This window comes from Triturus cristatus, chromosome 8, assembly GCF_964204655.1.
Source record: "Triturus cristatus chromosome 8, aTriCri1.1, whole genome shotgun sequence".
Lineage (NCBI taxonomy): Eukaryota > Metazoa > Chordata > Amphibia > Caudata > Salamandridae > Triturus > Triturus cristatus.
The window spans coordinates 1,683,433,282-1,683,450,887 of NC_140591.1; the positions used below are offsets into that span (position 1 = coordinate 1,683,433,282).

At 45.0% G+C, this 17,606-nt stretch overlaps 1 long non-coding RNA gene across 2 annotated transcripts in view; it reads right to left on the bottom strand.

The window, feature by feature from the left end:
• Window positions 1-6,008: 6,008 nt before the first annotated feature.
• Window positions 6,009-17,606, bottom strand: part of LOC146808599 (uncharacterized) — a 110,140-nt gene continuing 98,542 nt past the window's right edge. For both annotated transcript variants that reach the window (XR_014967579.1, XR_014967578.1), the window contains exon 5: window positions 6,009-6,673. This is a non-coding gene — a long non-coding RNA (uncharacterized LOC146808599). The remainder of the gene's footprint in view (window positions 6,674-17,606) is intronic.

A 17,606-nucleotide genomic window follows, 5' to 3' on the forward strand; every position in this document is an offset into this window, starting at 1 on the left:
TCCTCTGGACGGAAGTTCACAGGACTCGTTGACCTGCTGTGGATCTACCGTGGGGTAAGATGCCTAGCCTTGTTATATGTGAGTGAGTCTGCTAGTCTCTTACATATTCCACCTGAGCCCATTTGTGATCATTGTTTAAGAAAGGTTAATAAATATAGTAATAACAAATATGTGATGCATTAGAAATCAGCTAGTGAATATTTCTGTGTAACCCCTACTGTGTACATATATAAAAACTATCTGTTGTTTCTCTTAGTTTAATCATCATGGGTTCTTCCAAGCAGTCCTTTAATTACTCTTTGATATATGCCAGTGTTGTTGTGCAATAATTCTCTGGCATAAATACTCCTACCTAACATCCTAATTAGTGAATTAGCTCTGGTTCTTCATAGACTCAGGTCTTCATCACATTGCAATATGTTCACCGCATGTTTCAAACCACAAAGGAACCCTTAAACATCCTCCCACAATGGGCCTTTTTGAGACTGCATATTAGTCACAAAGAACATTCATCAGATGGAGGTGTGTTAATCATTTCCCAACCTCATTTTATTGGAAACTACAGGAGACGTATAGCACACCCTATCCACATTGTACACGAGAGAAGAGAGAACACATTGTGTAGTATTGCAACTCCTCTTACCAGCTACTCTACATTCAATGCCAAACAGCACTATTGTTCCTCATGCCCACAGGGGCTAAGCAAAGGCGTAAACATGACAATGTCTCCCTACATATCTGTTTTAGTTGCTCAGCTATTTAAAGGTAAAGTCAGAAAACACAGTGCTAAGGATATATCACTGTTTATGATTTACATATTCATATTACATGCTGTTCTTCGTCTTGGTTAAGGCCCTCTGCACACAAATTCAAATTATGGAGACTAATTTTACACTTGTTAGGACGGACTACATAACATTTGTGACTGGAGCTAATTCATGCCCTTGGTGGCAAGTTAAGGCATTGCTTGATCCAAATACCATATTATGAAAAAAACTTTCTAGAGGTAAAAAAGTGTGGCAATATTGTTTGAGTATATTTGGAGTGTTTTGCTGCAGTAGTGATGAGTCTTGTTTTTTATGCTGCTGTGTTTTTGTGTTGCATTATTGCAATGTGATTTTATTGTATTGTACAGTTGTGGTCTGTCTGTTTTGACTGTTTTGTAATGATGTGCACTTTTATTTTTTTAAATATCTTGTAATGCTACTTTGTGTATGTTATTTTGTTATGGTCTATTTTTTACTTTAGCTATATCAACTAATGGTACTACATTTCCAGCCAAAAGCAGCACATTACTTTAAAGTTCCCTTGGCAACAAACTGTTTACCACTGTCCATGGTGGTAAATTAGCTCTCCACCAGCTGTTTAATGACTTAAGACACGAATCATCCAAAACTGAGATTGAGACAGTGTGTAAACCTAGCGGTTCTAATGCTCGCTGTCAGAGTAGGCCCTCTCTGCAGGGTCACCCTCCCCCCTGCTTCTTGTCTTCACCCCTCATGTTCTCTGAAATTCGGTTTTGTTAGCTTTAGGACTCTGGGTACTTTTACACTGCTTACCAGTGCTAAAGTGCCTGTGGCCACTCCTTGAACATGGTAACACCGGCCTACACCTGATTGACACATTCAATTTACTTATAGGTCCCTCGTAAAGTGGTCCTGTGAATTACATGTTCATCTTGGCCTGCAGCACGTGTTGTGTCACCCACGTTAGTAGCTCTTAAAAACATATCCCAGGCCTGCCATTATAGCCTGCGTGCAGTTTCAAACTGTCAAATGGACCTGGCATAATAAATCTATTTACATACCTAAATATCCTTTTCTAATACATGTGTCACCCCTAAGGTAGGCCCTAAGCATCCAGCTGGGCTGGGCACAGTGTATTTTAAAGGTTGGACTGTACTCTTAGGTTTAATATGTCCAGGCAGTAAAAAACTCACAAATTTGTTTTTCACAACTGTGAAGCCCGGCTGTTCCATAGGCAGGGGTGTAACAAAGGCCCCCGCACCCCCCGCGGTGCAGGGGGGCCCCCAGGCATACTCATATTGGAGGGGGCCCCTCAGCCACTACTGAAGTGAGTGTGAGCAGCGTGTTCTGCAGATTGTGCGCCTTTTTTAAGTATTCATGTTAATTGCAGCGCCAGGTAGAGGTCTGACGAGCGCTGCAATCAACAGGAATAATTTCAAACAGAACCCAGTGTGCCCGCAGCCGCCCTCCTATTAACCACAGGGATGCAGCCAACCAGGGAGCACGTGGGGCATCACGGAGCGATGGAGCACATACCAGATCATCAGGTGCATAAGGATACTCCGATTGGCCTTTCCATGCTGCGCTGCTGTTCCTGCTTCGTCGCTGAACATCAGTTACTCAATGTTTGTAAGCCACCTCACATCCAAATACAGTTGTGCTGGAAAGGGCAGGGCACCCTGGTAATCTGCTAACACTTTAAGGATGGAAAGTCTTTCGGAACCTAAAACTGCCCTCCACGTACAATTGTGGCCCTCCCAGGTATTCTATATCATGATGGGGTCCGTAGTAACATACAGTGTCAGCTCCGAAAATGACCCGGCGCGGTACAGAGCGTCCATGCATACCATCCGATCATACTGAGCTCGTTGCGAACCCATGTTGGTGCAGTATTCCCGTGTTTAGCGCGTCCGGCTTCCGAGGTGGGTTGCACACAGTTGTGCTGAGAGCAGTGCCAAAGAATGGATGGGAGCGGAAAGACGAGGTGGCATGTTTTGTTCTCGCAGATGGCTCTGCCTCCCAGAGCAGTTTCCTGTTAGGAAGGGCCTGCTTCAGCATCGCTGGACGGCTTGTGCAGAGAGCTTGCATCGCGTTGCACAGATTTAATCATTGGATGCTCAGCTTTTTCCTCATTATACTTCTGATGCGATCAGGAGAGCGGGTTGCTATTTGGTGTATGGAAAGCCCTGTCTCTGTAGAGATTCTGTAGGGTGCGACACCTTTAGTGAACTGACTGACAAGAAAAGGAACATACGGGCCAAGTGACATGGGAAGGCAGTATGCCATTCCGAAGCCCTTGTTATTCCACTAAAAAGTATCACACCACCGCCAGCGCTGCGTGTACGGTGAGCCACCCTTGACCCCCCGCCCCCCCCGTTGCATGCCGCCGCCTGCGTTGTGGTGCCGGAGGATAACGTGGCAGACGTGGACGTGGAAAGCGGCGGGGGCGAGTGAGGGTGCAGTGAGAGGATTAAAGCGGATTCAAAGCGCAGCTGCTTTGTCCCCATTGCCCCCATTGCCCCCATTGCTGAATGCTGGAGCGGTGCGAGGAAGGTCGCCGTAATTGTAAGTGCCGGTGTAGTTGCATTGACAGCTTCAACCGGGACGGCAACGCTGTGGGTCCTCCCTGCCGCCGATCAACATCACTGGCCGCAGTTGAGGGGGACTACAGCTCCCAGGACACCTTGCGGAATCGCATTACTTTCGCCCCCCATCGCGCACGGAGGCGCTGAAAAAAGCAGAGACACCCTCCAGGACGCACCCGGGCGGCGCCGGGGCAAGGGCGGGCAAGGGCAGGACCGTCAGAGGCCGAGGTAGGCCGGGCTGGGCCCCCCCCCTTTTGTAAGTGACTGCCTCATACACGGAAAGGATTCTTAATACACTAGTGGAGCTAGTAAGACGCTATAATTGCCCTATCCTGCACTGTGTTATAAGTTATAAGTTCTTAATTGGTCGATTTGCAGAGTCTATTGTTATTGTCTTAGGGCCCATGAACTAGGCCCCCTTAGCCCCGACTACGACTAGATTTCATTGTTGTTATTGTGATGTCGTCTCTTGTTAGAGATAAGCCTATAATGGCTGGAGGAGTCAATCAAGGTACACTCTATAATTTTGTCATCAGGGCCATCTCGGATATCGACAGGGAAATCACACTTGAAGAGCGACGGGCCGAGAGACGACGCTCTATAGAATTTATTAAGAACAAGCGTTCGTCTCTGGGCCCGATCCAGTTGGCTATCTCGCCTGCCTCGAGCACATATTGTGTAAGGGAGGATTGTGGGTTATCCCCAAGCGACAGTATCCCTTTACTTTTACGAGATAGATCCCCTAATCTAGTAGAACCCAATGCCCTGATCACAAATGTTTCTGCCTCCTCGAGTAATTTGATTCCACAGGACGCGATTACGATGGATACTCCGCTGCCACCATTAAAGTCTGTCCAAAAATCCTAAAATCCCTCACCCCCAAGGTCCACCACCGGGGAAAAAGAGAAAGAGGGGGAATGGTCCTCAGAAAAAGTTGCTTAGTCATTTTAACTCTGGGAACCTACAAAGCCCCTCTCTCAATGTTCCATCAATACCCGTAGTAGTAACTCCTCCATATGTATCATTGAAAGATGCATCCACTACCGACCTAATGGGCAGTATGGAACAGCTAATTAGATCACTTATATCTCCGTTAATAGAAAGGATAAAAAGAATTGCTGTACAATTGGATAGTTTGGAACAGGCTATCTGGGCAAACAAAGGGGCAACCAAGGATCTAAATATGCCATCTCCAGTCCCTTCCGATTCCGCTTCGGGCCACAATTATGTGCCTCAAAAGGAACCAATAACAACTAATGTAGTCAAGACAAAACCGTCGAAAGCAACCCCCCCTAAAACTATAGGGCTAAATGCAAATAGGAAAAACATGGGGGCTCATGTAGGTGGAATTATAAATCCTCCGAGAACTGTTTTAACATCAAATCTCCCAAAACTGAACGGCTTGAACAAGCCGGCGAGATCTACTGCACCAAAAAAGCACCCAGTAGAACTGCCCCGGAATCAGTTCTGTATGTGGTGGTTCTTACTGGTGTGCCACCCCTAGAGGAGGGTAGAAGAGAAGCTGTCTGCCAATTGAAAAATAAGACCATATTTTGGCTTAGACAGAATCGCCCTCTACCGCCAAATATAAGCGGCGAAATCCTATATGTCAGGCGTCTCCCATGGTTAGGTCAAAGAACAAAGGACATAAAAGGGGATATTGTAATAATAAATTTTCGTGACAATAGAGCTGTTAGACACATCACAAACTGGTTCCCCCAAAATGGCAGTAGTGTAATTTCCACCCAGGATTTGACTTATTTTTATCCAAGAGGTTTAGTGGCCCCTGCAATCAATGTTAGCCCCTGTCACAATCCCAGCTCAGCTATACTGGGCCTTCATTTCTAAATCAGGTAGACCATTTTGGGGCACCATTCCAATACCAAGTAGGCCATCCAAGGCACTCTTCCCGTCAGCAGGTCATTCGCTACCCTCATGTTTACAATCGATATGGGGTTCTATCAGGCTTGGAGGGAGTAGATTGTCTGCAATTCGGGGGTACAATAAATACTGCCGAGGAAAGCTCACAAAAGGTGCCTCTCATAACCACAGAACCCTTACCCAATGGTAGACCACACATCACGCTTTTAACCCAAACTAGTTTCCAGCATGCAGTGAGCGATTCCTGTCATAGTGGGCCAGGAGAGTTGTCAATTGTCCAACAGGGGCCAAAGGCCAGGACCCACCCTAAGATATTTAGCAGGGTGGAGGGGGCTGAACATCCAGGCTTGGCAGGCTTTCCTCTGGCAGAAAACGTTGTGGCCAGCCCAGGTGGGAGGAATGAATTAGGAATTGCCATTAATGAGCTAGCAGGAGGTTGTGAACTGCGAAATATTAGTGGCCCAGGGGTCCAGCTGCCAGCCACCGCTGTACTGGGGGGTGATCCTGGTGCAGATCGGAGCTTCCGAATCCCCTCTACTTCCACGGACGGAGTGATCTCACAGTCACACACGCACACACACATCACACGCTGGTGGGGCCCATTACACCAACATTCATCCTACCACTCTATCCGTGCCATGTATAAGGGGAAACACTTTCAGATACCTAACCAATCTGCATGTACCCTGAGGTCAATGGCATCAACTTAGTTGCTATGGATCTGGTGAAAACATTTCTTTACAATATGCAAATAAATTCAATAAACATGACCATAAATAACCACCCGACACAGTAATTCAAACAGAATATTTGTTTATCTAAAATTGTAAGAAAAGCCAATTAAATGCAAATTAATTTCTCTCATATTTACCTATTCTGGCTAAATGTCAGATCTTAAGTCAGAACCGGTCCTCAGAAAAAGAATCAGAGTTTCTAGCCGTCATGTAGAGTCACCGTCCTCCCCGTCAGCATCGGGACCTCGGATCATCAGTTCGGGAAGAAGTGGCGCTAGACCTCTCTAGTCTACTAATATTTATTCTAAAAATTACATTCTAAAATGTTACAATCATTTCGAGCAAAACGGATGAATGGCGGAAAATAATGTCGTCCTGGTACATTGGGATACAATGCGAGATTTTCTCACACATTGATCTTCCAAATAATGAATAGAAATATAAGGGGTCCATAACTAATTTGTTACTTCTACGGATGTCTCTTTTGGATAAATTGTATCCCAGTTGTGGGATCATTACAAGTTCATAATTCAATATTTCGGTTTTGTAACAAATTCCATGTTCAGGGGCACTTGGCAGACTTCCTGGGCTTGTCGTCATGATCATGGCTTTTCAGTTCATCAAAAGTGCAAGGTCACAGGCAGTGCAAAGCTTTCTTGCAAAATTTCCATCTACTCGAATGCAGGCTGCGGGTGGTAGCCATCTTTTGGTAGGCCACATTGGTCAACTTAAGTGAAAATAAGACATAAAACAGAATTACTGCTCGGAAATGATTATACAGTGTTATTCCCCTGCTAATACCCGTATGTGTATGTATTTATCTAGCCATTTGCGACATCAAAAGCCATTAATGCATATTAATTATAAGCCCAAAACATAATAACATCACATAAGCAACATCTATTTCATCAGTTTGCTCACCAACTTAGTTCATTTAATAATTTAGCCATGCAATAGTGTTCCCACGTGTAATTCTTCTGTTAATAAGATTGATTAAACCAAACTCGACAAACTTTTAGTAGTTATTAATTAATCAGTAGTACTTTTAATTATGACATGCGAAAATGAAACAGGTATTCGGTTTTAAAGAAAAAACCCTGCTCCATCAATGCCAGTAGGGCTAGGGGCAGAATAATCTCGTGGAATGTCGCTGGTTTGGGCCCTAGAATGTAGTCTCCAGAGTGGGTGTCGTTTATAAAAGACTTTGATGTCTGTATCTTCCAGGAGAAATGGGCCTGCGAGCCTCTTTTCCTTTTGGGCGTCCTTAATTTTTCTGTTCCGGCCGTTAAAGGGCCAAAGGGAAGACCAAAAGGGGGTTTAACCATTTGGGCTCGCCAGGCTCTCTTCGATAAGGTAGCAGAGCTCCCTACAGGCAATAATGACATGCAGCTGATTAGGCTTTGTTTGGCTTCGGGGGAACCCCTATATATTTATAATCTCTATAGAAGAGGTCATAATGGGGGAAATCCCAAGTCTTGGCTGCACTCGACCAATTTATCGGTGCCCAGCCAAGCGAGAACAACATTTTAATTGCCAGTGACATGAATATGACCTTTGAGCCCCTTTTAGTAGAAGACTGGCAATCAGGAGATGATGTAGATATCGAATGGGGAATCCCTTAGCTGGACCTAAAACCTGTGAGTAGATGGTCAGCTGAAGTAATACAGTTGAACGCTATATGTAGTGAAAGGGGGCTCAGAGCTTTGAATGGTAGGACATTGAGCGATGGACAAGGGGCAAACACATTTGATAATGGCCGTTGGCAAAGCTGGATTGATTATGTTATTTGTAGCTTAACGATCTGGCACTTGATGGAAGATATGAGGGTGGTTAACAGACAAGAGAGTGATCATAATCCCCTTTGCATCACTCATTCGTTGTGGGGGGGGACCAGGAGGAGCAAAACATTATAACAGAAGCAATGGCAGAGATCGTTCCAACGAACGACATGAGGCGAGTCAAGTGGCCCCAAATTGTGGCTAACCACGAGGTGCTACTAAGTATTAGCACAAATCTGGATCGTACCACCTCTGCCATGGAAGTAATTTTGAATACGGGATCGAGGAGCAGATCAGATATGTTTGAGATTACCAACCTGCACTGTGAATTCTTTGCTCGATAAAGGGTCATTTCTATAGGGCAGTACGCTCACACTCGGGCAGGAAAAGCCGCCCCCATGTGGCGGGGTGGTACAACGCCACATGTAGGGAAGCTAGAACTTCTCTGGGGATGGCCATCAAGTCCAAAGACCCAGCCTCCGTCAGGGAAGCAAGGCGGAAATATAAGTCCAGTGTATCTATAGCTAAGAAACAATGGGACGAGCAGCACTGGCAAGATCTTAAAGCTGCCTGTTCCGCAAAAGATTCCAGATTATTCTGGAATATTGTTAAATGGGGGAGAGGGGGTCTCCCAGAACCACCTTCCAACCATGTTTCACAGAGTAAGTAACTGGTTGGATTATTTTTGTCCCCAATATAGGTGCCGTCCGGAGGACAGGAATGGGGAGTTTGTGCCCTATGTTATATTCCAAGCTCCTCCTTTTAACAACGTGGATGTAGCATTGGCCTTGGATTCAGTTACTCGGGGCAAGGCACCGGGCCCCGACGGGGTGCCTGCAGATTTATTTCTCTATGAGAAATCATGCTGGGGCAAGTATGTTTTGAATTTTGCCAATGCAGTAGCACAAGGGGCTCCGGTACCAAAGTCCTGGCTGGGGGCGGTAATAATCCCTATATATAACAAGCATTTGCAATGCAATAGGTCTCGCATTTGGAGCACTTTGAGCTCTTGGCATTGTAAATGACAATGCCTTTTTTTATGTGTTGGTTTTTAAAACATAAATAAAAGGCATTATCATTTACAATGCCGATAGCTTAAACTCTCGCAAATGCGAGACCTATTGCATTGAAAATGCTTGTTTTGAAAATGTGTTCACTCTGCACTTGAGACATGATTAACGGTTATTTTGAACGCAGCAGGTTCTCCCTGTTCTTAGTTTGATAGGCAGGAGCACAGAAATGAAAGTGCGCAACATACCCATAAAGGCTCAGCATTCACGAAACAAGTTCACTGACCTTGCCTAAGCATCACAAGCTCGCGTGAACAATTTGGGCGCCCAACGGCACCATGAGTGAATAATGTTGGTGCTCGGATTCCCTCCACTACAGGAAAACTTTCTTGATTGACTTTTTCATGATGATTTCAAACCGCTGGGTAGGTGGTTATACCAAAGGGTTTTCATGTTTTTGATGTGTACATGTCAATTCAAAATTCAACACAACTTTTGCTAAATGATCTGAGGGATTTTTATCAAGCCAAGATTATATTAAACACACAAAATGTGATGGGGGGGGGGGGGATGCTGGCAATAAGTCTAACCACTGGCAATCTTTTGCCCACTATGTCTCCTCAATTTGGGCCCAGTCATGTGCAAATCAGTCATGACTAGGCTCCAATAAGTACAGTCCAACCGCCAGGATAGGTCGTCCCTGAACCTGAACACAAGCAACCCAGGTCTGGTCTCGTGCTGATTGGGGCTCTGCAGTCGGGTGTAACTTGGATCCTTAGCGCAGTGAGTACAGGACCCACGTCTGGTGCCAGTGGCATAACACAGGCCCCCGCAGCTCCAGGGGGCCCCCTCAGCAAAGCACCCTGGCCTGAGAGCTCCTGACTGAATCCAGAAGGGGGACCCTCCATGTACCTTGCAAGTAGCTAAATTATACATTTTTGCTGCCAATTATAATATGCTATAATTACCCATGACACTAGTATTGCACCTTTGTTAGCTTAATAGCGTCAAATGCATTACATGCTCCTGCCACCTTGTGGTGCTATCAGGAATTGCCTTTGAAGACGTTTAAACAGTCGAGAGTGTGTTTTCTCAGGCCAACGTCGCATTGGCAGTAACCAGTGCGCCCTTATGTTCGGTAGCTCTGCGCCCACATGCCCTTTATTTCGACTTCTAGGAAAGAAAACAGGTACTGAACTTCACACCAACTCTCGCCGACAGCATGCAGGCAGCAGTCTATCTGTTGCCTTGGGGGATTGGTTTTCATGGAGTCTGAGCCCTCCGCAGATTGTTTTTTAACAATCTCCGAAAGCCTGGCTGTCTCCTAGCCCTGAGCATTTTTCCTTTAAAGCCCCGTGTGTGCAGGACTGAGGCGGGGTGACGCGCTAAAGCGCTCGTTCACCTGTGCAAATTCTAGTGAAAACAAACAGAAAACGGAGGCAGGCCGACTGCTTCAAGCAAATAAGATGGGTAGAATGCCCGAGCGTCCCGTTAAGAAAAAGTGCGTGGAAACGTCCCATTGTCCTTAATGAAACTCGTTTTTCTGTGTCTCTTATTGGTGCCAACCTTTGTGTAACGAGATTAGGTTAAAACATTTTTTTTTTTAACTACGGGAAATAACAAAAGGGGACTGTCTATATATGGAACGCGGGATAACTCATTCACAGTCTGACTTCTCAATAACGCGTGTAGGGCTAGCCAGGGGCAATCAAATGACAGGCAAATGTCATAGCTGTGACACCATTCCTTAACTTGTAATAAGGGAAGTTCGTGAGCCTACGTTTTTCTTGGGGGTCGCCATTACTGAATGAGGGATTGCTGCAACTACGATGCATAGTTATGATTTTGTCGCATACCTTATTCTTTTTTAATGTATTCCTGCTGGGCAGCTTACATTTTGAATAATATCCGTGGACACATCCCAAGATTATTCCGGGAGTTGGCCACTGCTAAAAGGCATCGCTTGTTACCAACTGGAGACGGACATGTACCTTAAGCTAAAGCTCGGAAAGTCCCTGCGTTGGCTCAATGCAGTACGATTCGGGACCGATCACTAGCTCTCCCCCGCATAAAAACAGAAGCTGTATGGTGCCTGATGTCCGCGTGGAGGGACAGGCGTGAGTGGAGAAGGAGAGCCAACAATCACGCGGTAAAACAAGCAGGAAGTGGGATAAGGGAGGGGGTGGCAAATGGTGAGCACTTTAATTCGCGGCCGCTTTGATGTTCTCAGTGGCCGCGCGGCTCACTGAGAACATCAAAGCGGCCGCGAAATGAGCTTTTGTAAACGGGGGATTATTTGAAAGTGCAAACTAGTGCTTTCAGGCTGCCAAATGGTGCGCGCGCCCGGCGCACATGCACTGTAGTTGGCGGCCTGAAAGCACTAGTTTGCACTTTCAAATTCCCCGTTTACAAAAGCTCTCGCGAGAGCAGCGCTAAAGCGCTGGCTTAGCCGAGACCTAAAAAAGGGGACAAAACTCTACCAGGGAATTATCGGCCCATCAGCCTTATAGACACAATTCAGAAGGTCGTAGGTAAAATTACCTTGGCAAAAATCATAGCCTGGGAGGAAGAAAATAATGTTCTATCTCCCTTCCAAGCAGGTTTTCGCAAATTGACTAGTACGATAGACCAGATCTTCCGGTTCATGCTACTGCACTGGAAGACAGTAGAGCTGGCGAAGGGCAGTCTTTATGCTGCCTTCATAGATCTACGTGCAGCTTTCGATCTAGTCCCTCGCTCCCTGTTAGGGAAAGTCTTAGCTGAGATGGGCATGCCACTTGAAATTCTTTCGCTAGTGATGAGATTGCACGAGTCAAACTCCGCAAGGATCCAGTGGGGGAGACATGGGCAAATATCTGATGAGTTCCTGGTAGAACGGGGGGTACGCCAAGGCTGCGTCATGGCCCCGATGCTCTTCTCCCTTTAAATCAACGGAGTAGTGGAGCGTATGTTGTCTGCTTCTGTAGACGCTCCAACACTGGATGGAGTGAAAACGCCAATCCTATTATTTGCAGACGACACGCTCATTCTATCCAAAACTCCCAGCGGCCTGCAGCGCGCCCTGAATATCTTCGAGGGCTTTTGTACTGATCGAGGCCTAGAAGTAAATGTAGCCAAAACAAAGCTCATGACATTCAATCCCCACTCAAGCTTTAGAGGGAACTTCTTCATGGATGGCCAAAAGGTAGAAATGGTTTCGGATTTTGTTTATCTGGGCATCCACATAGCCAAGGGAGCAAAGTGGGGGAAACACACAGAAGTGGCGGCTCTTAAATTTCGCCAAAACACTGGTGTTATAAGTGCTGAACACAAAAGGTCTTTGACCAAGCCTATTGCGCCAGCGCTTCAAGTATATGAGGCCAAAGCCATTAGCTCAGCGCTCTATGGCTCAGAGCTTTGGGGCAATGGCAATTTAGCACCATTAACGCTCGCCGAGAACAAATTTCTTCGAAACCTCATCGGCCTTCCCAAAAGTACACCCATGAGGCCTCTGCGTTGTGAGCTAGGCAGGAAAGCCATTTCAGATATGGCTAGACTAAGACCCATTTTATACTGGCGGCGCATTTGGGTCACCCCTGAACTCGCTCACTACGCAAGGGGCTTCCTGGATTTAATTAATCATGATAAGTTCCACAAGATAGGTTGGTTGGGGGATTTGCGCAGAATGCTGGGGATTCTAGGCATGAATGAGCTATGGGAGAATCCAGAGGAGGCCTTGTTCCCGACTAAAGTAGTTATAAAAACAAAGTATTGGGGAATGGTAGAACATCGGGATTGGAACGAAACCGATTCTTCTACCATGTAGGGACTATTTCTTGAAGTAAAAGCTTCCCCCTTCCTTGAGCCCTATTGGGATATTATAACCAAACCCCTGGATAGGAAGCTATATTTCCAGTTTAGAGTGGGGTCTCTTCCAATTAGATCACTAACTGGAAGATGGGGAGAGGGTAGTTCCCAAGCCTGCCCAGTCTGTAAAACAAGTACTGAGACCACTGCCCATTTACTCTTTGTGTGTGGGGCTTATTCAGTCCCCCGACGTGTCTGGCTGAGGGCTATGTGCAAACAGCTAGGCACGAGAGAGAGCGGCATCGCTCTTAGGATTATTCGCACCAGTCCTTTAACATTCATTGCTGTGGCAGTTGCTAAATTTCTGGGTTGGGCTTGGGCCATTAGAAGGAAATCTCTTGCCTAACAGTAGGCTAGGTGAAATGAATATGAGTCCATTGCCCGTTCCCCCAGTCAATGAGAATCTAGTCTCTTTGTGTTTATACTGGCTAAATAACTGCATTTGACATGAATTCTAGTTTTCACTGATGAATTTTAATATTATTGATGCCATGATGTTTTATCATTTTAAAGATTTTATAAGAGATTGTAAATATGTTATAAATGTTTCATGCTTTTATGAGTTTTTTTATCTCGAATAAAGCAGTTAAATCGTTAAATCGAGTCTGACTTTGTAGACTAGCATACACCCCGATTAACTTTCCATTCCGTAGCAGAGCATCCTCTTCATGGTTACAGAGGAGGGCCTGGGAGCACTGCTTAATTTGTAAAAAAATAAGTGCCATCATGCACCATCTATTGTCTCCCGCCAGCGCTGCCAATGATAGTAACAACACAACTACTAACCATCACACTCTTGCAAGTGAGACTATTTCAGACCCCTAAAGCTATAAGAGTAGTTTGGGCATCATGTAATAGTCATTTTTAATGTCTATTGAATTAATAATTAACTGTTGTTGTAGTAATCTCTAAAATTAGCCAGACAGTTCTACCCTGTGGTAAACTATCAAGTTCCGGTGTTGACAATTAAGTGCCAGTGCTGAGCACCAGAAACCACCGGCTCAAATTAAGCACTAGTTTAATGGAGCTCAGTCTACTGATCACATAAAGATGGAAGGCTTTGTTGACCTTGCTGGTGGTTCACACTTTGTTCTCAGATTACAGCATGTCTCAGCGGCGAGCATTTAACACAGTCATTCTGCCAGCATTCGCTGCCATATAAAGCATTAAATTAGACTGAAAATACATGGCCCTGGCATCTTTTGAGCCCAATTGGCAATGCCAAGCCTCTGGTCCCAAGCGAGGAACCCTTACAACTGGTGCAAAAAGACCCAGAAATACCACTACCTCCTGATACTGCCGTTTCCCTGTGCAGGGTTTGCGTCTAGTGACACATTCTTCCTGAGTAAAGGGGACTAAAATGTACAATGTTCTTTGCAAACGTAGGTGCCTTGTGGTATTCCACTGTCTGAGATGTTTTAGCCACAATATTTCAAACCTGAAGTCAAAACTACTAGACTAAGCGCATATTCCTCCTGACTCAAAATCTGAAATCTGGCGCATAGTATGAGGCACCGAGGCGCTAGATCTAGGATGCAGCGAGGCACCTGGACTGCACAAGATATACAATTGATGGACGGAATGCAGAACCAATCAAAACATTCACCCCCAGTCAAGTGATATGGCTTAAATCCATCATTCTATTGCTCACCATGCCACCCCAGTTAAGACCTGGCCATATGCAAATCAGTCTTGGCCTCGGGCCTCATGGGAACAGTCCAGTCCGAACAGGCAAGCAAGGTCCTCCCTGGACCGGAAACAAGCATCCTATGTTATGTTAAAAGGTTTTGTAAAGCGATTCAAAATTGAAGGATGGTGCACCAGAATAAAGTTGATAGAGATCCAGATGTATTCCAAAATGTATATTCTCATTTATTGAAGTCTCTTAAAATTAAGATTTCAGCACAGCCAACACGTTTCATTCCAAAAGGAACTTCATCAGGGCAAAATATCATATAGTATATTCATCATCCCACCGAGGTCCAGTTACAATAATTCTTGTAGAAACCAAATCCTTCATGTTTCACCATCAAAATCTCATCACAAATTATATAAGATGGCTAAAATATTTAGTAATGTAACAGAGTCCTCGTCAATGTCGACGTACGAGCGTGTTTCCCGTAGTGAAACTATTAGTAGGTTTTGTAAAGCGCACGTATACTTGGCTGGTGTACGTGCGCTTTCGAGGACCGGTTTCGGGTTTTCACCCCTCTTCAACCAGGATAGCTTGAAACCAGTGGCATAGTGAGCCCAGGACCCACATCTGGGCATACCCGCGCACTTAGGGTGAGAAAGCAAAAGAGACACAATTGATAGATGGAATGCAGAACCAATCAAAACATTCATCCCCAGTCAATAGATCTGGGTTAAATCCATCATTCTTTTGCTCACCATGCCACCCCAGTTTAGACCTGGCCATATGCAAATCAGTCTTGGCCCTGTGCCTCATGGGAACAGTCCAGCCCGAATTGCCAAGCCAGGTCCTCCCTGGACCGTAAACAAGCATCCTAGGACCGGTTTCGGGGTTTCACTCTTCTTCATCCAGGATAGCTTGAATTACATTGTTCTGCATTCTGTCCATCAACTGTTGTTTTTGCATTTGTCACCCCGAGTGGGAAGGGTATGCTCAGACGTGAGTCATGTGCTCTCCATGCCACTGGAATGAAGCTATCCTGGCTGACGAGGGCTGAAAGCCCGAAACCGGTCCTAGGATGCTTGTTTCCAGTGCAGGGAGGACCTGGCTTGGCAGTTCGGGCTGGACTGTTCCCATGGGGCACAGGGTCAAGACTGATTTGCATATGGCTGGGTTCAAACTGGAATGGCATGGTGAGCAAAAAAACGATGGATTTAGGCCCAGATCTCTGTACTGGGGTGAATGTATGACATTGTTCTGCATTCTGTCCATCAATTGTTATTTTTGCATTTGTCACCCCGAGTGGGAAGGGTATGCTCAGACGTGAGTCCCTTGCTCTCCATGCCACTGGAATCAAGCTATCCTGGCTGACGAGGGCTGAAAGCCCGAAACCGGTCCTAGGATGCTTGTTTCCAGTGCAGGGAGGACCTGGCTTGGCAGTTCGGGCTGGACTGTTCACGTGAAGCACAGGGTCAAGACTGATTTGCATATGGCTGGGTTCAAACCAGAATGGCATGGAGAGCACAGAAACGATGGATTTAGGCCCAGATCCCTGTACTGGGGTGAATGTATGACATTGTTCTGCATTCTGTCCATCCACTGTTGTTTTTGCAGTTAATTCTGTACACAATGTATTAAATGGAATACTTCTAAAGCAATGTCACACTTTTTAAAACAGTTGCTCCATTGTTTAAGTTGGAACTGGATGGCCTGTCATGCAATACCCTCAAACAGGAAGTTATTGTAGTTTGTCGTAGGTGGCTTGTTGTTTGTTCTGTCACAGTGCCCACAAACAAGAAGTTGTTGCAGTTTGTCCTAAATGGATTGTTTGTTCTTTCACAGATCTCACAAATAGTATGTGGTTGGTGTTTGTCCTAAGTGGCTGCTTGTTTGTTCTATGAACAATATATCTAACGGGTTCACAGACCCCGTTGCGGTGAGCACTGTTCACTCTGAACAAAAGTTCTTAACTGAATTAATCATAGTCTAAACAATAATTGATATTTTTTTTAGTTGTTCTTTTGCTATTTATTTATCTATACAAGATAGGGTTTTCACACTGTGCATTTAACACACTTTTTTGTACCATACATGTATTCCTATACAACCTAAATTCTCATAAATTAGCAAAACTTATATATGCAGAGAAGCATTACTGATAAAAACATGGACATAAACGAAAACATGTACATGGAAGCATAATTATTCATGCAATGCATAGCCAATTTTGTGTTCCATTCAATTATTTGCCCAATGCATTTCTGGACTGGAGGGTCCCTTCCTCTGTAACCAAACAAAATAACTATCTTTGGCTGAGTGTTCCTAATTTCACATTGCATCTAACTTTCTGGTGTTTTGGGAACACGCAACCCTCAGGCCATATGCACTTTATCGGGGCCAATCACCCTGAACCTTTGGTGTGTCGCTGCCTATCAACGGGATTAATCTGGGTTTTTTCGGTTTGCGCATTTGTTCTGCTGGTTACATGCCACCCAATGTGTAATCTGTCAATCAGTTGCGGATGAATGACGTTACAACGCATACTTTTACAACGCATGCACTTACAACGCATTTTTTACAACGCACAATCCATTACAACGCATTACATTACAACGCATGACACTACAACGCATTTTTAAAAACTACCTTTACAACGCATTTCCATTACAACGCATACTACCTTTACAACGCATACCATTACAACGCATAATATTAAATTGCATTTAAGGTAAGTATTAGATAGTATAGGGGTAAAAATTACTTTTCTAACTCCAGGGGGTGCAACAGTAGGGTAAGTGTTGGATAGTATAGGGGTAAAAATTACTATTCTAACTCCAGGGGGTGCAACAGTAGGGAAAGTGTTGGATAGTATAGGGGTAAAAATTACTATTCTAACTCCAGGGGGTGCAACAGTAGGGTAAGTGTTGGATAGTATAGGGGTAAAAATTACTATTCTAACTCCAAGGGGTGCAACAGTAGGGTAAGTGTTGGATAGTATAGGGGTAAAACTTACTATTCTAACTCCAGGGGGTGGAACAGTAGGGTAAGTGTTGGATAGTATAGGGGTACAAATTACTATTCTAACTCCAGGGGGTGCAACAATAGGGTAAGTGTTGGATAGTATAGGGGTAAAAATTACTATTCTAACTCCAGGGGGTGCAACAGTAGGGTAAGTGTTGGATAGTATAGGGGTAAAAATTACTATTCTAACTCCAGGGGGTGCAACAGTAGGGTAAGTGTTGGATAGTATAGGGGTAAAAATTACTATTCTAACTCCAAGGGGTACAACAGTAGGGTAAGTGTTGGATAGTATAGGGGTAAAAATTACTATTCTAACTCCAGGGGGTGGAACAGTAGGGTAAGTGTTGGATAGTATAGGGGTACAAATTACTA